Here is a 26157-nt window from a genome sequence, read left to right on the forward strand (position 1 = left end):
GAACCTGTGGCACTCTGCACAGGCGCTCTGAGTTGTCCACTGCAACTACTTGGTGAAGTACCCGGGGATCTATCTGCTCTTCAGACACCAGCTGACTCCTCACTATAGTCACGCTGGCCCCTGTATCTCTCAGAGCCTCCACCCTCTGTCCATTGATGGTCATCCACTGCCTGTACTTCTTAGTGTTTTCAGGCACTCGGGTTCCCTGGACCATCTCACTGTCCCCTAGTGAGACAAGGGTCATCTCAGCTGGTTCCCACCCACCTGAAACCAACTCCTCCCCAAGCGCTACACTGGCCAAACCCTGGGACAGCACACCAGTGGGTGCTGGTGTAATTCTGGGGCATTTGGGGTCCCCCCTCACAGGACCCACCTGGTCACATGCATAGCACTTACGTGGGGGACCACCTGCCACTGGCTTCCCTTTGGAGAACCATGACTTATTTTCACTGGGGGGTTGGGAATCCTTACCCTGGGAATCAGTTTGGGGCCCTTTAGAGAACTCCCCCTGTTTACCCTTACCCCTGCCTTTCTTCTGAGAGGGACCCTGCCCACCCTTGGCGTGGTCTCCCCCATACCTCTTCTGGACCCTGGTGCTCTCACAGCGGTCCACTTCCTGCACAAGCTTCCTGGGGTCAGTCAGCTTGCTGTCAATTAGGTGCTGGCGCAGCTCTGGAAAACATAAACTGTACAAGTGCTCCCAAGCAATCAGATTGTAAAGCCCCTCATACATAGTTACCTTACTGCCCTTCACTCAACCATCCAGTGACCTGCAATAAGAATCAACACATTCCAACCATGTTTGGGATTCATTCTTCTTGTAGGATCTAAACGTATCCTTGTACTGCTCAGGGTTAAGACCATACCTTGTAAGCAAGGCATCCTTCATGCTAGAGTAGGTGAGATTCTGAGCATCCCCTAAGGCTGTCAGTGTATCCCTCCCCTCTACCTCAAAGTGCTGCCACAGACCCGCACCCTCAATGAGCTTCAGGGACCAGATTCATATGGAGAGCAGACTCATACCCCTTAAACCACAAGTATATGTTGTCCTCCCTTTTATAATCCTTCACAAGATCTTTAGGAATGTGCACCTTCCTTTCAGGCTGCACTGTGATGTGGCTGCCACCATCCCTACTAGACTGGCTCCTCTGACCCAGCTCTCTCAAGCTGCGCTCATGAGCCAACAAAATATTTTTCTCTTCTAGTGCCATCCTCATTTTCTCCAACTCCCTCTGGAGCTCTCTCTCTGCCTGTCTGTCCTGCAATTCTTCAGGGGTCAGACCCTTAGATGAGACACTGCTTCCTGCCCTGGAGACCCTCTCCCTGGACATAACAGGCCCACCCACAATACCATTGTGTAGGGACTTCACTTTCTCCTCCTCATCTTCCTCATCCTCTCTGTGCCCTCCAGTGCTCTTGGCTGTCACCCAGGCCCTCAGCGCCTTTTGCAGCTCCTCCTTCTTGGATGAGCTCTTAATGCTACAGTTAAAGCTTTTACAGAACTCTTTTAACTGGGCCTTGGTATAGCTATCCAATTTCTCCAGGTCAAAAGCAGCTCCAACTAATGCATCCCCAGATTGAGACATGACGAAAAGTCAACAAAAGTGCAAAGTTCCAAAAAGCAGAAAAGCTCCCAAATGAAGGTGAGAAGTCAATCAAAGATTACCACAAAAATGGATGTAAGGAAAAATTCAAGCAAAAGAGAAAAATCAAAGATCACCAAACAAGTAGTATGTGGTCACGTAGTGGTCTGCACTCAAAATAGTAGTATGCACGTAATCACTGTATGTTAAGTACAAATACAAATCCCAACCGCTGATCACCAATGTTAGAAATGGGGTCTTTGGTTGACAGTCAAGTTACCCCCTGTTCAAGCAAGGACCCTCACTCTAGTCAGGGTAAAAGAGAATCACCCTCAGCTAACCCCTGCTTACCCCCTTGGTAGCTTGGCAGAGCAGTAGGCTTAACTTCAGAGTGCTAGGTGTAAAGTTTTTGTACCAACACACAGAGTAACTCAATGAAAACACTACAAAATGACACAACACCAGTTTAGAAAAATAGGAAATATTTATCTAAACAAAACAAGACCAAAACGAAAAAAATCCACAGTACACAAGTCAAGTTATAAATAAAAATGCAAAAAGAGTCTTTAAGTAGTTTTAAACACACACTAACGCAGTCAGTGTGAAAAAGTACCTTGGGTGTGTCAAAAATAACCCAGCACGGGCGAGTGCGCGTCAAAAAGGGCTTGCGATGCATTGATTCCACTCATGAGCGGGACTCTGCATCGTTTCTCCTTTCGCCGGGTCGGGTGCGTCGTTTCTTCTCTTCGCAGGAGAGCGATGCATCGATCTGGTCAGCACTCTCGGGTCCGGGCAGGCCTTACGTTGTTTTTCCACGCACAGCGGTACTTGAGCCGGAAATCCAGCCGCACGATGATCCAAAAACTCTGCAGCACGGGTTGTGATCTCCAAGCCTCCGTCAGCGATGTTGCGTGTTGTTTCTCCTGCTCCGTGCGTCGATTCTTCGGCCGCGTTTCCTGCGAGCGTCGTTTCTCAGCTGCAGAGCCGGCGGCAAGTCGTTTTTTCAGCCTCAGATCGGAGTTGCGTCAATCTTTTCCCCGCACGGCGCTCTGTGCGTGGATTTCCTTGGCTTTAGGCTGCCAGCTTCTCCTTTCAGGGTCCCAGGAACTGGATGGGCACCACAAGGCAGAGTAGACGTCTCTCCAGAGACTCCAGGTGCTGGCAGAGAGAAGTCTTTGCTGTCCCTGAGACTTCAAACAACAGGAGTCAAGCTCTAAATCAAGCCCTTGGAGATTTCTTCTCAAGATGGAAGGCACACAAAGACCAGTCTTTGCCTTCTTACTCTGGCAGAAGCAGCAACTGCAGGATAGCTCCACAAAGCACAGTCACAGGCAGGGCAGCTCTTCTTCCTCAGCTCTTCAGCTCTTCTCCAGGCAGAGGTTGTGTTTCCAGAAGTGTTTCTAAAGTTTGTGGTTTTGGGTGCCCTTCTTATACCCAATTTCTCCTTTGAAGTAGGCCTACTTCAAATTAAAGTCTCTTCTGAATGTGAAATCCTGCCTTGCCCAGGCCAGGCCCCAGACACTCACCAGGGGTTGGAGACTACATTGTGTGAGGACAGGCACAGCCCTTTCAGGTGTAAGTGACCACTCCTAGCACAGATGGCTCATCAGGAAATGCAGACTACACCCCAGCTCCCTTTGTGTCACTGTCTAGTGTGAGGTACAACCATCCCAACTGTCAAACCCACCCAGACAGGGAATCCACAAACAGGCAGAGTCACAGAAATGGTATAAGCAGGAAAATGCCGACTTTCTAAAAGTGGCATTTTCAAACACGCAATCTTAAAATCAACTTTACGAAAAGATATACTTTTAAATTGTGAGCTCAGAGACCCCAAACTCCACATGTCCATCTACTCCCAAAGGGAATCTTCACTTTAATCAGATTTAAAAGTAGTCCCCATGTTAACCTATGAGAGGGACAGGCCTTGCAACAGAGAAAAACGAATTTAGCAATATTTCACTATCAGGACATATAAAACACATTACTATGGGGGTCATTACAACATTGGCGGTATAAGGTGCTTACCGCCGTGCAGAAGACCGCCAATACACAGCCGAGGCCGCGGTAGACCGCCACAGCGATTATGACACACATCACGGAATCCGCTGAAATTCAGACACCCACACAATACCGCCACACCAAAGGTCAGCGATAAACATGCAGAAACAAATCCTCCACCTCCACGCCAGCAGAAACACGCCCATGCTATTATGACCCAACAATCCATGCGGCGGTCTTTCAACTGCGGTATTCCAATGGCGGTACACACCGCCGCGCTCAAAATACACACACATCTCCAAAACACCGCCACATTGGACAATTCAAAATACACACACCTGATACACATACAAACAACACTCCCACACACCCAACACAATATAAAACACACACCCACATCACCCACAAACCCCTACGACCAAAAATTTGAGTTGAAGGCGACAGAGAGAGCACAGCAATAGGCAACCCCACCACACAGAGGCACACAACACCATCACCCACACAACAACCACGCACAAAACACCACATACCACTACACTCACCACACTCATCAACACATACACCACCCCACACATCACACACACCACCCCATGTCACGCCAAAGACACCCCCGCTTCTCCGAGGAGGAGCTCAGGGTCATGGTGGAGGAAATCATCCGGGTAGAGCCACAGCTATTTGGCTCACAGGTACAGCACACATCAATAGCCAGGAAGATGGAGCTATGGCAAAGAATAGTGGACAGGGTCAACGCTGTGGGACAGCACCCAAGAAATAGGGAGGACATCAGGAAGAGGTGGAACGACCTACGGGGGAAGGTGCGTTCAACGGTATCCAGGCACCACATCGCGGTACAGCAGACTGGCGGCGGACCACCACCTCCTCCCCCTCAACTAACAACATGGGAGGAGCAAGTCTTGTCCATCTTGCATCCTGAGGGTCTCGGAGGAGTCGTTGGAGGAACGGATACTGGTAAGTCAAATCTTAACTATCATAACCCCCACCCTACCTGCATGATATCACACACCCCCACCATCACACCCTCCCCTATCACCCCAAATCCTCACCTATCTACCCATTACACCAACCACCCATCCCAAACCCAAGCCCTGCATGACATAACTAAGCATCGACACCCATCACCAAAGCATGCCCACTGCACAGACCCAGATCACCCCCCAACCATCAGCACACAAGCCCCCCCACAGGAATGCCTGCACTGGGGTTCACGCACACCCAACCATTGCACACCATGAAACACATACATGCAATAATCATGTACTTATACCCCCGCAGGAACCCGAAGGAACGTCACCACACCAGAGGGTCCAGACAACACCACTCCACCCCCAGAAGAGGCCCACAGTGACGATAGCAGCTCTGCCCCACTGGATCTTGATGACCAGCCCGGACCATCGTGGGCCTCGGGACAGTCGGTTCCCCTTGCCCAGCCACAGCCCAACACCGAGCTGCCACCCTCTGGTAACACCAGCACAGCACCCACCCAGCGGGCCCAAACCTCCCTACCCAGGACAGGTCAATCAGCTGTGTGTCCACCACTACAGGGCACCCAGGGTAACCCACCACCCCAACAACAACAGGGACCTGGGGGCAGTGGTAGTGGGCACACGGTCCAGGGGACGGAGGCACAGGAACATAGGGGAACTGGGAGGGCTGCTGTGCGACAGAGGGAGGACAGGCCAAGGGAACCCACTCTCAACAAGGCCCTCTCCTCCATCATGGGAGCATACCACCACTCCCAGAAGACGATGGCCACGGTCCTGGACAAGTTGCAGGAGACCCTGCGTCTGCAGGAGGAACAATATTTAGGGTTCAGGGAGGAGCTCAGGAACCATCGGCTCTGCCCTGGGCACCATCGTAGGGGTGCTGACGGACATTCAAAAGACCTTGAGGGACACTGTGGCACTCCAAGGGGCCATTAACACTAGGCAGGACAACGAACTGCCCACCGCCTCCGCCGGCGCTAGTGGACAGGACGTCCAGCCACAGGACCACCACACCAGCACCCCACCCCCTGCAGACGGACAACCACCACGCAAGCGGGCACTGAGATCCAGGAACAGGACAGAGCAAGATGGCAAGTCCCCCGCCAGGAAATAAGACCACCCTGATAGTCCTCCCACTGTCCCACTTTGTTACCCTGCCCAAATCAGAACTGGCCCAGCTCCGCTTCCAATGCCCAGATATACAATGTACCTGTGAGACTAATAGACTGGACTCTGCCATGGACATTCCTCCACCATCACCCATCACCATTTTACAACCCTCCTTCATTTTTGTACACTTAAATAAACACCCTTCAAACACCAAAAAAAAATGGAGTCAGTCAATGATTTGTAAATCTGTATAATCAATTACCTTTGCATAATGTGTTACCCATTGGAAGGCTAACATACCTATGTAACACATCACAAGCCCTTCAAGGATGCGAACAGTTGACACGTAGGTTACCACATTTGTGGAACTGAAATGGAAGGGGACAACTCAGTTAACAAATAGTGAGTGAAATTGAGGTACAGGATATAGGTAGATGTGTGAAAGTGAATGTAAAGGTAAAACAGAAAATGTGCTCACCTGTGTCTCACTGGAAATATTGCTGTATGACTGACTCCCTTTTGTCGTTTTCGTCTTCCTCAGCTTCATCCTCATCACTGTCCACAGGTTCCACAGGCTCCACAGCTGCTACAACACTGTCATCTGGATCATCCTCCTGCAGAAAAGGCACCTGGCGTCGCAAAGCCTAATTATGGAGCATGGAGCAGGCGATGATGATGTCGCACACCTTCTTCGGTGAGTAGAATAGGCATCCACCTGTCATATGGAGGCACCTGAACCTGGCCTTAAGAAGGCCGATGGTGCGCTCGATAACCCTCCTAGTCCGACCATGGGCCTCATTGTACCGTTCCTCTGCCCTGGCCCTGGGATTCCTCACTGGGGTCAATAGCCACGAAAGGTTGGGGTAACCAGAGTCCCCCAATAGCCATACACGGTGCCTCTGGAGTTTACCCATCATATCAGGGATGCTGCTATTGTGCAGGATGTAGGCGTCATGCACTGAGCCAGGGAACATAGCATTTACCTGCGAGATGTACTGGTCTGCCAAACAGACCATCTGGACATTCATAGAATGATAACTCTTCCTGTTCCTGTACACCTGTTCACTCCTGTGGGGGGGGACCAGAGCTACATGGGTCCCATCAATGGCACCTATGACGTTGGGGATATGTCCAAGGGCATAGAAGTCACCTTTCACTGTAGGCAAATCCTCCACCTCAGGGAAAATTATGTATCTCCTTACGTGTTTCAGCAGGGCAGACAACACTCTGGACAAGACGTTGGAAAACATAGGCTGGGACATCCCTGATGCCATGGCCACTGTTGTTTGAAATGACCCACTTGCAAGGAAATGGAGCACTGACAGCACCTGCACGTCAGGGGGGATTCCAGTCGGATGGCGAATTGGTGACATCAGCTCTGGCTCCAACTGGGTACACAGTTCCTGGATTGTGGCAAGGTCAAACCTGTAGGTCACGATTAAATGTCACTCCTCCATTGTCAACAGGTCCACCAGCGGTCGGTACACCGGCGGATTCCGCCATCTTCTCATATGTCCCAGCTGACGGTGCCTACGAAGGACAACAGTGAAGAAACAGTCACTATTCTTCCAGGTATGTACCCACAGTCACACACAAGACTACCCCAGACAATAAACCCTTCCTGTATGTGTGTTGAGTGTAGGCCTCAGTATGTGTGACGCATTTGAAAATAAATCCATGTGGGCCCCTGAAATGGCGGCTGCCTGACTTCTAAACTGGGACAATGGGATTGTGGGGTAACAGCGCTGGCGTTGCACACCGTCGTGGTAGGCGGTCGTAGAGCGCGGCGCAATGCTGCATTGGTTAACAATGGACCATATGGGTCCCAGGAGCCAATGAACAGGTGCCCCGACGGTGATGATGCACCCCGCCGCGGACGTCACCGCCATTTTCTATCTCTTCAATCACTAGATACCTGACGTTCGACAGGAGAGGACCTACACTGCTAGTGCTGCAGTGACCTCGGTCTGGAAGCGACGATGGCTGCTGCGTCTGGGGAAAGGGCCCCTGCCTTCACATCGGAGGAGTTGGAGAAACTTGTGGATGGGGTCCTCCCCCAGTACACGCTACTCTACGGTCCTCCAGACCAACAGGTTAGTACACAGGGAGCACGTTGTAGGGGCTAGGCCTGGGTGGAGAGGGCTGGGTGGAAGAGGGAAGGGGGCAGAAGTCATACTACAGTAAAGCATGGGAATAAATGGGCCACATGGTCAGAGTATGGAGGGGGCCACACACATTGATGGTGCAATTGGTAATGACTGTTCCTCTTCCCTTGTGCATGTCATGTAGGTCAGCGCCCACCAGAAGAGGGACATTTGGCATGCCATCGCCAAGGACGTCCGGACCCTGGCGGCCCACCAGAGACGGGGCACCCACTGCCGGAAGAGATGGGAGGACATTCGCCGCTGCAGCAAGAAGACAGCGGAGGCTCAGCTGGGGATGGCCTCCCAACGTGGGAGGGGTGCCCGTCGTAACATGACCCCCCTGATGTTCCGGATCCTGGCGGTGGCCTACCCGGAGTTGGATGGGTGCTTAAGGTCATCACAGCAGACACAAGGGGGTGAGTACAAACTCATTCTGCGGACTTTGCGTGCAGTGACTGTGTGTGGGTGGTGGAGGTGGGCTGTGGGTGTCCGTAGGCCAGGGCGAGTTAGTTAGTCAAGGCCCCTCCGTAATGTAGGCCATGTGGCACTCTACCCCACCTCAGAAAACTAGCAAGTTGAGGTATAGTTGCCCCTGTGGCATCCATGTGCGCAGATGTCCACCATTGCCATATAGGCCATATCCCAGAAATTGCATGTGCAGAGGGCAGGAGCACGGCGTAATGCAGGGGGCTGCTGCGTCTGTCTTGTCCGCCAACGGTAGCGGTATGCCATGTACTAAAACTCTCTTTCTTCTGTCTCCCCCCCTTTTCCTGCTCTCCCTGTCCGTTTGTACATCAGCATCAACAGGCGGAGGTACAGTGGCACCGGAGCACGAGGGAGCTGCATCCCACATGGCCATGGAGGGCCACACCACAGACTCTAAATACACCAGTGGGACGGAGGGCGAGGGGAGCTTCACGTCGGCCACCGGATCACCAACCAGCGACACAGACTTGTCCGCCGATGTGAGGTCCCCTGTGGTGGCGGCACCATCTGTGCGCCCCACTTCTACAGGTACAGCCGCCACACCCCCTACCAGCACCGCCCTCCCAGCAGCTCCTCAGCATTCGCCCTGTGCGCGCTCATCCAGGAGGGTGGGCATCACCTTCGCCCCAGGCACCTCAGGCCCTGCCCCAGTCACCCCTGCTGCCCTCAGTGAGGAGGCCATTGACCTCCTCAGGTCACTCACTGTTGGGCAGTCTACCATTGTGAATGCCATCCAGGGTGTAGAAAGGGAGTTGCAACACGGTAATGCATTCCTGGAGGGCATTCATTCTGGTCAGGCTGCCCTTCAGCGAACCCTGCAATCTCTGGCCTCAGCACTGATGGCAGCAATTGTCCCTGTGTCCAGCCTCCCCCCTCCAACTTCCTCCACCCAGACCCAATGCCCTGTATCCCAGCCCATCCCAAGCACACCTACAGACCAGCATGCAGACAAGTCAACACACCCAAGTAGCTCAAGCAAACATATACACCACACACACCACAAGCACTCACACAAGCATCACACCCATACAGACACAGCAACATCCACTGTCTTCACTGTGTCCCCCTCCTCCTCTTCTCCCTCCCAGTCTCATCTACACACACACCTGCATGCACCACATCTACAGGCACTAGGACTCGCACCAGGACACCCAGCACCACACGCTGCTCACCTGCACTCACCACCTCCACTGCCATTTAAACGTCCCCTGTGTCCTCTCCCAGTGTGTCTGTGACGCCCCCTCCCAAAGTACCCAAACGCCGGCAATCACTCAGCCAACATTCATCCACCTCATGACAGCCTCCAGTACCTGTACCCAAAACAGCTAAAGTGATACCTCCTACAACCACCTCCTCTTCCTCCACTCCCAGACCCCCTCCAGCTACCCATCCCAGTGTTCGTCAGAAACTGTCCCTCTGTCAAATTGACCTTTTTGCCCCCACCCCCCCACCCCCTCCAATTCATCAGTCCCGTCGTAGCGCCTCAGCCAAAAAGCCTCCAGGACCAGTGGTGCCTGTTCAAGGTTTTTGGAGTGCACCATCCACCAGGGCAGGCAGTAGGACCCGGAGCCAAGGCACAGGCAGCCCACCCCCTGTAAAGGCTCCGAAATTGGAGAGTGGACGACGGGACCGTGGCAAGACTCCTGGTGGGACAACAAGTGAAATGGGATCGAAGGCGATTGGTGAGTCAGCTGTAACTCCAAAAAAGGTGGGGAAGGTCCAGAGGAAGTCTGCCCAGCCTGTTGTGAGTGTCACGGCGGAGAAGTGTGCCATCATTTCCGGCGGTCCAGACACAACCGCCAGCACCGTCGTCACTGGTCCAGAGACCACCGCCAGAGTCACAGCCCAGGAGGGCTCAAGTATATCGTAACTGGTCCAGAGACCACCGCCGGAGTCACAGCCCAGGAGGGCTCAAGTATCGTAACTGGTCCAGAGACCACCGCCGGAGTCACAGCCCAGGAGGGCTCAAGTATCGTAACTGGTCCAGAGACCACCGCCGGAGTCACAGCCCAGGAGGGCTCAAGTATCGTCACTGGTCCAGAGACCACCGCGGGAGTCACAGCCCAGGAGGGCTCAAGTATCGTCACTGGTCCAGAGACCACCATCGGAGTCACAGCCCAGGAGGGCTCAAGTATCATAACTGGTCCAGAGACCACCGCCGCAGTCACAGCCCAGGAGGGCTCAAGTATCGTCACTGGTCCAGAGACCACCGCCAGAGTCACAGCCCAGGAGGGCTCAAGTATCGTAACTGGTCCAGAGACCACCGCCAGAGTCACAGCCCAGGAGGGCTCAAGTATCGTCACTGGTCCAGAGACCACCGCCGGAGTCACAGCCCAGGCGGGGCCAGGATGCCACAGCCCCGCTGGGCAATGATGGAACGTCATGCCACACACCAATGTCCAGTGTGGAAATTGTCATGCCACACACCAATGTCCAGTGTGGAAATCGTCATGCCACACACCAATGACCGTATCAGAACCGCCATGTCATAGCACCGCTGAAGAGTCCTGAAACGCCATGTCATAGCACCGCTGAAGAGGGCAAAGACCGCCATGTCATAGCACCGCTGAAGAGGGCAAAGACCGCCATGTCATAGCACCGCTGAAGAGGGCAAAGACCGCCATGTCAAAGCACCGCGGAACAGTCCTGAAACGCCATGTCATAGCACCGCTGAAGAGGGCAAAGACCGCCATGTCATAGCACCGCTGAAGAGGGCAAAGACCACCATGTCCTAGCACCGCTGAAGAGGGCAAAGACCGCCATGTCCTAGCACCGCTGAAGAGGGCAAAGACCGCCATGTCATTGCACCGCTGAAGAGGGCAAAGACCGCCATGTCAAAGCACCGCTGAACAGTCCTGAAACGCCATGTCATAGCACCGCTGAAGAGGGCAAAGACCGCCATGTCATTGCACCGCTGAAGAGGGCAAAGACCACCATGTCAAAGCACCGCTGAACAGTCCTGAAACGCCATGTCATAGCACGGCTGAAGAGGGCAATGCACTGGGTAGGAATGAATGGCCCACCACATCAGGCATCCTTATCCCATGTGCAGCTGGGACAGTGACAGGACACTACCATTCACGGGGAGACTCATCCAGTCTGGGCACCAGTCAGCCCCCAGTATCAGTATGGACATGCATCAACTTGAGAGACTGTGGCTTTGCACTCCCCAGGATGTGAAAGTGGGCAATCCACCCACTGTATACACTTGAGAGACTGTGGCTTTGCACTCCCCAGGATACATCAATGGGCATGGAGCCCTGTTGTGGATCTGGCTTTGCGTTTATGTGGCTGAGGTGCCCCCCCCTTCACTTCCCCCTGAGGTGCCTGTAGTGTTTCTATCTGATGCCCCGGCAGTGTTCTCTCCGATTTTGGTCAGGTATCTATTGTGGGCCTCGCCCATGCATTTTTAGACTGTTTGTGCACGGAAATTGTTGTGTACATATCTGCACTACTTCTCGGATTGTATATATGTAAATAAGAGTGATTTTAGTATACATATATTTGTTTATTTTTGTATGACATGTATATTGGCACATTACAAAGTTTGACCGAAATTCGCATTGTCTTTGCATTCTTCCAGGGGAATTGTGGGTTGTTACTGTGATGTTTGTGACTGCATTGGTGTGTATGTTGTAATATGCGAGGGAGGGGGTGTTTGGTGGGTGTCCCCCTAACTTTTGCCTCCCCCCTCCCCATGTCGTAGGTGCTGTACTCACCGATATCTTCTGCGCCTACGTCGCTGTTGGTCGTGAAGGAGCAGAAAGACAAGGGCAGGTAGTATATGGAGTTCCGGGTCCATGGAGTCGTCGTTCCTCGTGGGATATGTTAAGGTGAGCGTTATCCCATAGCAAAAGCTGTTTCCGCCGTGTTTTTATCCACGGTGAATCCGCCCCGGAAAAGGTGGCGGATTGGCCTGTTGTGATACTGTGGGCGGTACATTGTCTCCCGCATGTCTGTTGGCGGTGACCGCCGCGGTGCTTGTCTATACCGCCGTGGCGGGCGAAGTGTTAAAGTGGTTGTCTTTGTTGGCGGTTTCCGCCAGGGTCATAATTCCCTTTTTTTGTCCGTCTGACTGTTTGCGGTATTACCGCATCTTTAACACCGTCCGCCAGGGTTGTAATGACCCCCTATATGTCTTACCTTAACCATACACTGCACCCTGCCCTTGGGGTTACCTAGGGCCTACCTTAGGGGTGTCTGACATGTAAGAACAGGGAAGGTTTAGACCTGGCAAGTGGGTACACTTGCCAAGTCGCATTTACAGTTAAAACTGCACACAGACACTGCAGTGGCAGGTCTGAGACATGATTACAGAGATACTTATGTGGGTGACACAACCAGTGCTGCAGGCCCACTAGTAGCATTTGATTTACAGGCCCTGGCACCTCTAGTGCACTTTACTAGGGACTTACTAGTAAACCAAATATGCCAATTATGGATAAACCAATTACATACACATTTTGTAAAGGAGCACTTGCACTTTAGCACTGGTTAGCAGTGGTAAAGTACCCAGAGTAACAAAAACAGCAAAATCAGAGTCCAGCACACATCAACAACCTGGGAAACAGAGGCAAAAAGTTATGGGGGCGACCACGCCAGGGATGAAAAGTCTAACAGCAGGAATAAAAGATTGTGTTGTAGTTCAGCAAATTGGACTTTTGACTTTCGATTTTTGACTTTTGGCTTTTCAAGTCATCTGCCCCCGTATCATTTAAATACATTTTTATTTTTGCTATCCATTGATGGGTTTGTGTCTTTGATTGCCTCTAGACTTCTACAGTTCCAACTCATATGCTGCCATAACATCTTTCCACCACTCCTCATATTTTGGCAGGAAAGCAGATTTCTAATTCCTCACAATAATTAAGCTAGCCATTGAGCGAACATAAAGGACCCAGTCGGTAGTATCTATATCCAACAACCTCATCTTTGGAGTATGTATTACTTGTGAAATTTGTATGCACAATAGTTTCCACTCAACAAAGGACCAGAATGATGAGAGTTTAGAGCAGGTAGCAAACATATGGACAATATCAGCCACTCCGGCTGAGCAGCGTGGACAACTGTACAACCTATTGTACCATTTGCTCAGTTTGGAGGGGCTGATGTAAAAGTCGAACAAAGTGTAATAAATCTGGCCTCTCAGCCTGGTGGGTATAATGACCTTACAGAGTCACCCTAGAATGCAAGTGAGTTCTTGGTTTGTAACCTCCTCGCCTAGGGTATGAGTCCACCTATCAGCCCATATTCCCAGGTCATTTGGAAGAGAATGAATAAGACAACTATAATTATCCAAAATGCTATACAGATGTTTATCAAAAAACGTCTGTATAATAGCAGGCTGGGTCAGCGAAATAGTGATATTAATATCCCTACTCTGCAAGAAAGTGTGAATCTGTAAATACTTGAAAAATTCGCCACAAGGCATACCAAATTCAGCCTGTTGATCTGTTAGAGTGTGAAAATTACTAACAAAGTTGTGTGACTAACTGAAAGAAAAATGTACATTTAAAGGTGCAAGGCTGAAATGAAAATTAGGCCTACACTGATAATTGGCACAGATATTTCAAAAATGAAAATAAATCACTAATTAAATGTATTTTATGTTTTACTAACTGAGAGTAATGAAAAAATAATAATTACATGTTCAGAAAATAAATAGTTAAAGTTTTATGAAATGTTGTACACTGCACATTTTACTGCGTTTTTAAACAGGCCTATGTTAAGCTAATTCAGATGCAATAATGTGATGTTTAGAAATTGTTGATGTGGATGGAAAGTTCTGTCCTTCCTCAAGCATCCTGTTGACGTGGAGGGAAATGTACTAATATTGAAACATTAATTTAGTTCCTGCTAGATAGTGTTCCACAGAAAACAATGGCTTTCAGTAGTTATATGTAGTTTGAAACATTTTATTTCTGCGACGGAAACTGGTGATGGCAGCGAAAGGATCGCAATGTGAAGAAAAGTGCTTTAATTTTAATTGGTTCTGTCCCAAACCACCCTAGAGTCTAAACCAATGGTAGAGTATCTAGTTACTTTTTGGGACTTTAATATTGTGATGTTAGCTCAGACTTGGAGATTTTTTTGCTTTGTCCTTTGCTGTGTTCAGGTGTGCTTTTATTTTTGTTAGTGAAATAATGTGCTTTGTGCCACTGACAGTTCAGATGCATTAAGGTTAAATATTACTGAGCTGTTCCCATATATGTCACTGTCCACTGAGGATAACCAGAAGATGCTCCACTGAAGAAGACTTCACTGCCTGCTAAACCCATTAGGGAGAGGTATAACATATTTTGAGCATTTGTCTTTCTTGCAGGTTTTCATGTTTTTTTCCTTTTAGAAAACCAACCACTAGCGCCATAGATAGATGTTTTCCAAATTTGTTTTTGTCTTGTTTTTTTTTGCATGAAGTCCAACATGCTTAATCTAATTAGGGTAATAATTAGAATGTCACATTCTGAATTTGGCTGCACAAAATACCTGATTGTGAATAATACACCTGTGTTAACTCAATGTATTCAATCTCATCTGTGTATCTGATATTGCTGTTGTTCTGTATTGTGATTCTTGAGTGCCTAATAATTCATATTCTGTCAGTGCTGAGATTCTTTAGCAGGTTTGGTCAACCTGTGTTATTCATGTTTCTTTATAATTTGGTTTTGTGCTTGGTTTACATGATGTCCAAATAGGTCCTGGTGTGTTTAAATTACTAACTCTAATGTTGAATAATGATGGTATTGTTTGGTTTTGTTTATTGTTGACTTTGTTTTGTTCAGAGCCAAACACGCACACCTATCTGAGTCCAAAGGTTCATTCGACCTCATGAGAGTAGATGGTTGGTTACCCTTACGTGTCCCCTTATAAAATAAATTATCAAAACAAATATAAGGTAGGACACACCCAAAGATCCACGAATGTTTTGACCCCAAACTGATCAATCAAATCCCCTAGCCACTTCATGCCCAAATTTCTCCAAGTACCAAAATAAGGAGAAGAGAAACAATCAGGTAGATCGGGTTATCTACAAAGGGAGTGAAGGCATGGAGGGATGGGATTTCCAGAGACCTCCTCATATTACTCCAGAGCTTATCAAGAGCAGATGTGGTCTTAAGTCTTAGGCCCATATTTATACTTTTGCCGCACAACTGCGCCAACGCAGTTGTGCGTAAAAAATATTACCACCGGCTAACGCCATTCCAACGTGCCATGCGGGCGCCTTATTAATGGAATGACGTTAGCCGGCGCTGCGGACTGGTGTGCGTAAAAAAAAATGACTCACACCAGGCAGCACCGGCGTATGGGAAAATGGGGGTTGTGCGTCAAAAAACGGTGCAAGTCAGGTCTGAGGCAAAATTCAGGTCTCAAACCGGATTTGCGCCATTTTTTTTTACGCCCAGCCTCCATTGACATGACTCCTGTCTTAGCAAAGACAGGAGTTATGCCCCCTTGCCCAATGGCCATGCCCAGGGGACTTATGTCCTGGGCATGGCCATTGGGCATAGTGGCATGTAGGGGGGCCCAAATCAGGCCCCCCATGCCACAAAAAAAATCGGAAAAAACCACTTACCCGAACTTACCTTTCCTTCCCTGGGATAGGTCCCTCCATCCTTGGGTGTCCTCCTGGGGTGGGCAAGAGTGGCAGGGGGTGTCCCTGGGGGCAGGGGAGGGCACCTCTGGGCTCCTTCCGAGCCCACAGGTCCCTTAACGCCTGCCCTGACCCAGGCGTTAAAAAACAGCGCCCATCAGGCTGTGCGCCGTTTTTTAAGGCCCACCCCTCCTGTGCGTCAAAATGACGTCAGAGTATAAATAAGGGGCACAGGCCTTAAAGTAATTTTTTGGAAGGGAACGCCTACCTTGCATATAATTAACGCAAGGCTGGTTCCCCCTTCCAAAAAATGACGCACATGGTGGAATTTGGACGCCCGCGGGGTCGGACGTCAAAGTATAAATATGGGGCAGGGTTTGCGCCGATTGTGCGTCAATAATTTTGACGCACATTCGGCGCAAACAGAGTATAAATATGCCCCTTAATTTTTTTAAGAGTTCTCTGCTTTGAAGTTTGAAACGACTAGAGCTGGGATCCTTCATGAATTACATAACATGAAGCCAATACTCCGTATAAGGTTCTGACATCATGCTGTCGCGTAGGCTCTCATTATTCTAATGAGACTACTGGATTTTGAGCAGCAGAATCATCCACGGTGTGGGAGATTGAGTCTAACCCACTGCGGGTGACACCTGTCGCTCTAATACGGGTTTTGCTCCGGCTAACTAGCAGTGCCTCATCTCTACCAAAGGATAGTGATGATTGGGAAGCCGAGCGCATGACATACTAGGCTTCTCAGGGAAGTTGTGGTCACTCAGGTCGCATCTCGTTCTCTCATTTACAATTCAGTCTCATATATAAATGACAAACAGAGGCAGTATATGTTTCAATAATGAGTTTAATAAAAACAACAGCATCTTAGATATCAAAGCGTGAGCTGCAATAACCAGGATGACACAACATGACAGTATTAAAATTGTGACGAAAAGAATGGAGCATAGAACAAAAACGCTATCATATTGTCACTATGATTGATGGACTATTTCCTATCTAAGTTATAATTTGAGCATGGCATGTTATGCTCTAGTTCTGCCTTTCAGGTTCCCCTGGGAAGACATCAACCCCCATACCTGAGCAAAGGCCGGTGGTCTGCGTTAGCATCTGTAGCGAAGCATTCAGCAATCAGCATACAGTTGTGGTTCCCTGGCTGGAATTTCCTTCTAACGTGTAAGGGACAACGAAGTGTTTATATAATAACACAGCTGATGTTCTTAGAAAATGTCCCTATGTAAGGATGTGTATTTTCTACGAATGTTGGAGACTAAACTTCTACCAGATTCACCGGCAATGTACCGAACTACAGCCTTGAATGAAGCACAGAGTGATCAAGAATGTCTTGTTTAAGAACAGAGTGCTGGCCTAGGCAAAAACAGTTAGAAAGGTGAAAATAAACAAGACCGTAAAAATGGTTATTGTAATAACAATAAAGCGAAGCTGAGTAAAATATATCTAGGTTAAAGTGCACAGCAGCCTAGTGTGTTAAAATAACGTGTATGGAGCTATAACTAAAATGGCTACACAACAATGCAAATGTGATTGATAATACTAGCCCATTAAGAAAAGCGCCAGTCGGAAAGTGCTCATCTGCCTTTAATTATTAGAATTTTAAACTTTTCAAAGACCTTCGCTCTTTCTTCCTCTTCCAGATAAACCTTGACACAGCAGAGTCTAACTTTTTAAAGTACCTATGTGGTAAATAAAGAGGTAATGGGCGAAAAAGATACAAGATTTTTGGAAGAACCTGCTCATGTTAATTAAGTTGATTCACCCAATTAAAGAGATTGGTAAATGCATCCATTTATACAGCAACAGACTAATCTGCAGCAGCTGTGCACTATAGTTGTATGCATAGCACTACTTCATGGTAGGTGCCAGACTAATGCTGAGATACCTGGCTCGATGTGTCACCCTCTGACCACGGCTGCTTGCTCTGCTTGCTAGAATAAGTTGTGCCTTGTGAGTATTTATTCTGTACCCTGACACTTAGCCAAACTCTGATGCTAAATGTTCCACACATTGAATTGTGGGTTGCGAGCAGTGCAAGAATTTATTACATCATCTGCATAGACTGCCACAGGGGAAGCAAGCCCCATTCTGCTCTTTCTCAATAAGCACCTTCACACAAAGTAGTTCCCTTTGGTCCCTTAAGTGTCAGGGACTACTATGGCAAAGTACTCTCTGTAAAGTAAAAAAAAAATCTTTTAGTTAATGTCTATTTTTTGTATTGAGGATGGCCCGGCAGCACCTCAGAAATAAAGTTGTACAAAAACCATGACAAAACAAAACAAGCAGTGACAAAATTTGAAGGCTGGCAGCCAACGCCAGGCCTACTGGCATTTCCTTTGCTTGTTTTATTAGAAGAAATTCAAATTTTGTGACGTTTACGAAGATTATGAAGTTAAAAAAAAAAGTTTCCAAACTATCTGTATAAAATCTTTACAGATTCGCACACCTCGTTACAAGTGGTTACTTGTAAGCGCTACGTGTTCCTGTTCTTCGTGAGCGCTACTTGTTCCTGGTAGTTCTTTAATGGTCATTGGTCAGTTCATGTCGGCAGTTCCAGTGTCCTTGACAGAAGGTCGTTTGTAGAGGACAAAGATAGCCCTTCAGTTAATAAGGGGACACAATTCATTGCAACCTCACGCGGGCCATACCAAGATATTTGTTGCTTTATAGAAATTCTTTAACCTCTGTCAGATGATTTACTGAACAGTTCTATTTTGAATAATTGTTAGCACTATAGTGACCCAAAATGTGCTTTGAACAAAGCATCGGTGTATGTTGTTTAAATTGTTTCATCAAACATTCTACAGCCCAATAACCAATTCTTACCTTAAAACCTGGATCTTAAGTCCAACGGACAGTGATCTAGGTTAGAAATTATTTTAATCAGCAAAATGCCTGTTTTTGAGCAAAGTTATTTAGAGGCCCTTAGCCACCCCACTAAATTCCCCTCCAGTTGCACCTCAGTCATCTTTTTCCATTTAATATCAGCACTTCTTCAAATCTTACTCCCCGATCCCTTTTTGTTCTTTATTCCTGAGGTCTGCATAATTGACAGCCAAGAAAGAGGCGCGGCCTGCACATCTGCTCATTTGCTGGTTAGCAGACTGCCTGCAACGCTCCCTCGCCTCGCTTAAGTACAGTCCGAGAAGCATGTGGTTGAGCAAAATCAGTGGTGAGGGGTTAAAAAAACGTATAATGAGGAGTTCAGCCAGAGGGGCTTCACATGAAAGAAACAAAACTTCATTTTAAAACTGCTGACCCGTAGCAGATGTTTTTGGATCAAAGCTGCGCTTCCCCAAAGTTTAACTGGCAAGAGTTAGTCACTGAATAAAAAGTATACATAGCCTGGGGAGTTGAGGATGAGTCACCCCCCACAAGGCCCCCTACTCCTTTTGCCATTACAGGAAGACACAATAAATACATGAACTACTTCACAGAAAACATCCCAAGCATGCCATCCATGGACATTCATTCAATATTTCTCCGTTTGCATTACTAGAAAGTATGTTGTAAAGCCACAAAATGTACCTTGCCTCTGTCGAGAAGACATCTACGTCATAGGGCAACAATCCGAGGATGTTTTTCGCGGGATAGCGGGTTATTTGACAATTTAATATTTTACATTTTGTGTAATGTTTTACTGTAACTAGTGCACAGTAATCTCACTCTGTCTTTCCGCGCTATACTGAACAGTCCACTCATCTATTCTGACATGGGTGACTCTCTTTTCCCGCTAGCCCCATTTACCATCTCTATTCGTCTGTCTGTCCTTACATCTTGTCCAACTGTGCACCCACCGGTCAACCCCTTTGCCCCTTTGTCTATCCCTCCATATACCTGTCTATTCTCCATTGGTCAATTCACGTGTGTCCCCCAATCTCTGCTTCTTTCAAGCCACCCACCTGCCATCAATGACTCAGTTTGTTTGATCTCAGCTCTATGCCATCTGTAAGTTTCAGTCCCTTCCTCAAACTTTCAATTATTCCCTCCCTTTTCCTGTCCCTTTTTTGTCTCTTCATCCAAACATTGCCTCTGTGTCCTTTAGCTGTCATTCGCGAGCCCAACCAGTCACCCATCCTTCCTTCGTCTCCATTTGTTCCTCCCTCCCTCAATATCTCATTGTTCTTTCTAAATTCCGGAAAACGCTGAAGACTTGTCTGCTCACACGGTCGAGAAGCAGTAATTGAGGGGTGGGCTGCACAAGTACCTGTTGTTTTATTTTCCATAGTGCCAAGAAGCTTCAGTGGACGTGTGCCCGATAGAAATGAATGATAACAAACAGCATTTTGCATCTCTGCATGTGTCTCTTCATCTTTCCCTCCATCTGCCCACCTCCCAGTTCCTCTGTCAGTCTCTCTTCGCCTCCTCTCTCTACCTGGTTGTTTTCCTCTTTTAGCCCATTTTCCGTTTCTCCTTTGCCCTATTTACACGTTTTTATTGTTTTCCACTCAGATAAACCATAATTCAGCGCCCTGCAGCTGGACAACGGCTGCAAGGAGAACAGCTCATGATGTCGAAGAATATCTACCTCACAGGCTTCGCTAAAGATCTTGTCGAACTCTAGATCAGAGAATCCGTCCATGTCTGGCGGTTCCACCGTGTCATTTGCTTCAAAGAGGACAACGGTATTTCTTGTGCTTTCCTCTGCTCCAAAGACCGCCATGGTAATGGTAGTTTCAAAAGAGATTGTACATCTTTGTGTGCATACAGGGCTTTTAACCCCTTCGCTGCCAGGCCTTTTCCCTCTCAGGTGCCAAGCCTTTTTTTGGCTATTTGGGGCAGTTCGCGCTTAGGCCCTCCTAACGTTTTGTCCACATAAGCTACCCACGTCAAATGTGCGTCCTTTTTTTCCCAACATCCTAGGGATTCTAGAGGTACCCAGACTTTGTGGATTCCCCTGAAGGAGACCTAGAAATTAGCCAAAATACAGCGAAAATGTTGTTTTTTAAAACCAAATGGGAAAAAAGAGTTGCAGAAGGAGGCCTGTGTTTTTCCCCCTGAAAATGGCATCAACAAAGAGTTTGCGGTGCTAAAATCACCATCTTGCCAGCTTTAAGGAACAGACAGACTTGAATCAGAAACCCCCACTTTTCAACACAATTTTGGCATTTTACTGGGACATACCCCATTTTTACAATTTTTTGTGCTTTTAGCCTCCTTCCACTTAGTGACAGAAATGGGTATGAAACCAATGCTGGATCCCAGAAAGCTAAACTTTTCTGAAAAGTAGATAAAATTCTGAATTCAGCAAGGCGTCATTTGTGTAGATCCTACAAGGGTTTCCTACAGAAAATAACAGCTGAAATAAGAAATATTGAAATTGAGGTAAAAAAACAACAATTTTTCTCATTGTTTTACTCTGTAACTTTTTCCTGCGATGTCAGATTTTTTAAAGCAATATACCGTTACGTCTGCTGGACTCTTCTGGTTGCCGGAATATCTATAGTTCTTGTAGGTTCATCAAGAACCCTAGGTACCCAGAACAAATAAATGAGTTGCACCTTCCAAAGGGTTTTCATTCTATGCCGGGTATACAGCAATTAATTTGGTGAAATATAAAGAGTGAAAAATAGGTATTAAGAAATCCTTCATATTTCCAAAATGGGCACAAGATAAGGTGTTGAGAAGCAGTGGTTATTTACACATCTCTGAATTCCGGGGTGCCCATACTAGCATGTGAGTTACAGGGCATTTCTCAATTACATGTCTTTTTTACACATTGTCTTACATTTGGAAGGAAAAAATGAAGAGAAAGACAAGGGGCAATAAACCTTGATTTGCTATTCTGTGTTCCCCCAAGTCTCCAAATAAAAATGGTACCTCACTTGCGTGGGTAGGCCTGATGCTCGCAACAGAAAACGCAACATTGACACATCACATTTTTACATTGAAATCTGATGTGTTTTTTGCAAACTGCCTAGCTGTAGATTTTGGCCTCTAGCTCAGCCGGTACCTAGGGAAACCTAGCAAACCTGCGCATTTTTGAAAACTAGACACCTAGGGAAATCCAAGATGGGGTGACTTGAGGGGCTCTGATCAGGTTCTGTTACCCAGAATCCTTTGCAAACCTCAAAATGTGGCCAAAAAAGACTTTTTCCTCTCATTTCAGTGACAGAAAGTTCTGGAATCTGAGAGGAGCCACAAATTTCCTTCCACCCAGTGTTCCCCTAAGTCTCCCAATAAAAATGGCACCTCACTTGTGTGGGTAGGCCTAGCGCCCGCGACAGGTAATGCCCCAAAACTTTATGTGGACACATCACATTTTCCCAAAGAAAACAGACTTGTTTTTTGCAAACTGCCTAGACGTGGATTTTGGCCTCTAGCTCAGCCGGCACCAAGGGAAACCTAGCAAACCTGCACATTTTTGAAAACTAGACACCTAGGGAAATCGAAGATGGGGTGACTTGAGGGGCTCTGATCAGGTTCTGTTACCCAGAATCCTTTGCAAACCTCAAAATGTGGCCCAAAAAAACTTTTTCCTCTCATTTCAGTAACAGAAAGTTCTGGAATCTGAGAGGAGCCACAAATTTCCTTCCACCCAGTGTTCCCCCAAGTCTCCCAATAAAAATGGTACCTCACTTGTGTGGGTAGGCCTAGCGCCCGCGACAGGTATTGCCCCAAAACACAATGTGGACACATCACATTTTCCCAAAGAAAACAGACCTGTTTTTTGCAAAGTGCCTAGACGTGGATGTTGGCCTCTAGCTCAGCCATCACCAAGGGAAACCTACCGAACCTGCACATTTTTTTAAACTAGACACCTAGGGGAATCCAAGATGGGGTGACTTGTGGGGCTCTCACCAGGATTTGTTACTCAGAATCCTTTGCAAACCTCAACATTTGGCTGAAAAAACACTTTCTCCTCACATTTTGGCGGCAGAAAGTTCTGGAATCTAAGAGGAGACACACATTTCCTTCCACCCAGCGTTTCCCCTAGTCTCCTGATAAAAATGATACCTCACTTGTGTGGGTAGGCCTAGCGCCCGTGACAGGAAATGCCCCAAAACACAACATGGAAACATCAAATTTTTCAAAGAAAACAGAGGTGGTTTTTACAAAGTGCCTACATGTGGGATTCGGCCTCTAGCTCAGCCGTAACCTAGGGAAACCTACCACACCTAGGGGAATCCAAGATGGGGTGACTTGTGGGGCTCTCACCAGGTTTTGTTACCCAGAATCCTTTGCAAACCTCAAAATCTGGCTAAAAAAATACTTTCTCCTCACATTTCGGTGACAGAAAGTTCTGGAATCTAAGAGGAGACACACATTTCCTTCCACCCAGCGTTTCACCAAGTCTCCTGATAAAAATGATACCTCACTTGTGTGGGTAGGCCTAGCGCCCGTGACAGGAAATGCCTCAAAACACAACATGGACACATCACATTTTCCCAAAGAAAACAGAGGTGGTTTTTGCAAACTGCATACCTGTGGATTTCGGCCTCCAGCTCAGCCTGCACCAAGGGAAACCTACCAAACCTGCACATTTTTGCAAACTAGACACCTAGAGGAATCCAAGATGGGGTGACTTGAGGGGCTTTCACCAGGTTTTGTTACCCAGAATCCTTTGCAAACCTCAACATTTCACTAAAAAAACACTTTCTCCTCACATTTCGGTGACAAAGTTCTGGAATGTGAGAGGAGACACACATTTCCTTCCACCCAGCGTTTCTCCAAGTCTCCTGATAAAAATGGTACCTCACTTGCGTGGGTAGGCCTGATGCTCGCAACAGAAAACGCAACATTGACACATCACATTTTTACATTGAAATCTGATGTGTTTTTTGCAAACTGCCTAGCTGTAGATTTTTGCCTCTAGCTCAGCCGGTACCTAGGGAAACCTAGCAAACCTGCACATTTTTGAAAACTAGACACCTAGGGAAATCCAAGATGGGGTGACTTTAGGGGCTCTGATCAGGTTCTGTTACCCAGAATCCTTTGCAAACCTCAAAATGTGGCCAAAAAAGACTTTATCCTCTCATTTCAGTGACAGAAAGTTCTGGAATCTGAGTGGAGCCACAAATTTCCTTCCACCCAGTGTTCCCCCAAGTCTCCCAATAAAAATGGTACCTCACTTGTGTGGGTAGGCCTAGCGCCTGCGACAGGTAATGCCCCAAAACTTTATGTGGACACATCACATTTTCCCAAAGAAAACAGACCTGTTTTTTGCAAAGTGCCTAGACGTGGATTTTGGCCTCTAGCTCAGCTGGCACCAAGGGAAACCTAGTAAACCTGCACATTTTTGAAAACTAGACACCTAGGGAAATCGAAGATGGGGTGACTTGAGGGGCTCTGATCAGGTTCTGTTACCCAGAATCCTTTGCAAACCTCAAAATGTGGCCCAAAAAAACTTTTTCCTCTCATTTCAGTAACAGAAAGTTCTGGAATCTGAGAGGAGCCACAAATTTCCTTCCACCCAGTGTTCCCCTAAGTCTCCCAATAAAAATGGCACCTCACTTGTGTGGGTAGGCCTAGCGCCCGCGACAGGTAATGCCCCAAAACACAATGTGGACACATCACATTTTCCCAAAGAAAGCAGACCTGTTTTTTGCAAAGTGCCTAGACGTGGATGTTGGCCTCTAGCTCAGCCAGCACCAAGGGAAACCTACCGAACCTGCAGATTTTTTTTAAAAAGACACCTAGGGGAATCCAAGATGGGGTGACTTGTGGGGCTCTCACCAGGATTTGTTACCCAGAATCCTTTGCAAACTCAACATTTGGCTGAAAAAACACTTTCTCCTCATATTTTGGCGACAGAAAGTTCTGGAATCTAAGAGGAGACACACATTTCCTTCCACCCAGCGTTTCCCCAAGTCTCCTGATAAAAATGATACCTCACTTGTGTGGTTGGGCCTAGCGCCCGTGACAGGAAATGCCCCAAAACACAACATGGACACATCATATTTTTCAAAGAAAACAGAGGTGGTTTTTACAAAGTGCCTACCTGTGGATTTCAGCCTATAGCTCAGCCGTAACCTAGGGAAACCTACCAAACCTAGGGGAATCCAAGATGGGGTGATTTGTGGGGCTCTCACCAGGTTTTGTTACCCAGAATCCTTTGCACACCTCAAAATCTGGCTAAAAAAATACTTTCTCATCACATTTCGGTGACAGAAAGTTCTGGAATCTAAGAGGAGACACACATTTCCTTCCACCCAGCGTTTCCCCAAGTCTCCTGATAAAAATGATACCTCACTTGTGTGGGTAGGCCTAGCGCCCGTGACAGGAAATGCCCCCAAAACACAACATGGACACATCAAATTTTTCCAAAGAAAACAGAGGTGGTTTTTGCAAAGCGCCTACCTGTGGATTTCAGCCTATAGCTCAGCCGGCACCTAGGGAAACCTACCAAACCTGCACATTTTTTAAAAGTAGACACCTAGGGGAATCAAAGATGGAGTGACTTGTGGGGCTCTCACCAGGTTTTGTTACCCAGAATCCTTTGCAAACCTCAACATTTGGCCAAAAAATACTTTTTCCTCTCATTTCGGTGACAGAGACTTCTGGAATCAGAAGGGGTCGCTCCCTAAACATAAAAGGAAAAAATCCATGGTGTCTAGGGGGGGCCGCTCCCCTTATGTTCATAAAAAAAAAAAAAATCCCTGGTATCTAGTGGGCATTTCTGCTGCCGATCGCATCGCGATCGGGCAGCAGAAATGCTTGCAGAAACATGAAAGGAAAGGAAAGGAAAGGCCTTTCCTTTCCTTTCATGTCTCTGCTGGCCCCCTCCTCCCGAGAGGAAGAGAAATGCTGAGCATTCCTCTTCCGCAATCGTGCTGGAAGCATGCTTCCAGCGCGATGGGAGGTGACCTCCTTTCACGTGCTGACGTCATCAGACGTCACCAGGGGGGGTTGGAGGGGTCGGGGGTGGAACAAGAAGCGATTACTCTTCCAGCCCTGACCTGGGGGTTGGGGGGGGGGCCTAAGGGGGAGCGCTAGCGCAGCCACGGACGTAACCATTACGTCCATGCCGGTCAAGGGGTTAATTGTCGCAAAATGTTAATTCCTGTCTCTGTGTACAGCACATAACCTTGCTGGTCTATAATGCAAATCAAGGACTGTGGCTGACCTTTTTTTTTAATAAGCCACATGAGCATCTTGCCAGGCCTGTCTCCACCCATAGGTAACCACTGAATGTTGGAATGTATGAGAATATGTCTACGGATATATATTGCCCGCTACATTCATGTTTACAGTCCAGGATGTGTTTGTCA

General features: G+C 47.8%; 1 long non-coding RNA gene across 1 annotated transcript in view; it reads left to right on the top strand.

Moving 5' to 3' along the window:
* Window positions 1-25761, top strand: part of LOC138250047 (uncharacterized) — a 55826-nt gene extending 30065 nt beyond the window's left edge. The window contains exons 2-3 of the long non-coding RNA XR_011194884.1: window positions 16981-17107; window positions 20399-25761. This is a non-coding gene — a long non-coding RNA (uncharacterized lncRNA). The remainder of the gene's footprint in view (window positions 1-16980; window positions 17108-20398) is intronic.
* The last annotated feature ends 396 nt before the right edge of the window (window positions 25762-26157 follow it).

This window comes from Pleurodeles waltl, chromosome 8, assembly GCF_031143425.1.
Source record: "Pleurodeles waltl isolate 20211129_DDA chromosome 8, aPleWal1.hap1.20221129, whole genome shotgun sequence".
Classification (NCBI taxonomy): Eukaryota; Metazoa; Chordata; class Amphibia; order Caudata; family Salamandridae; genus Pleurodeles; species Pleurodeles waltl.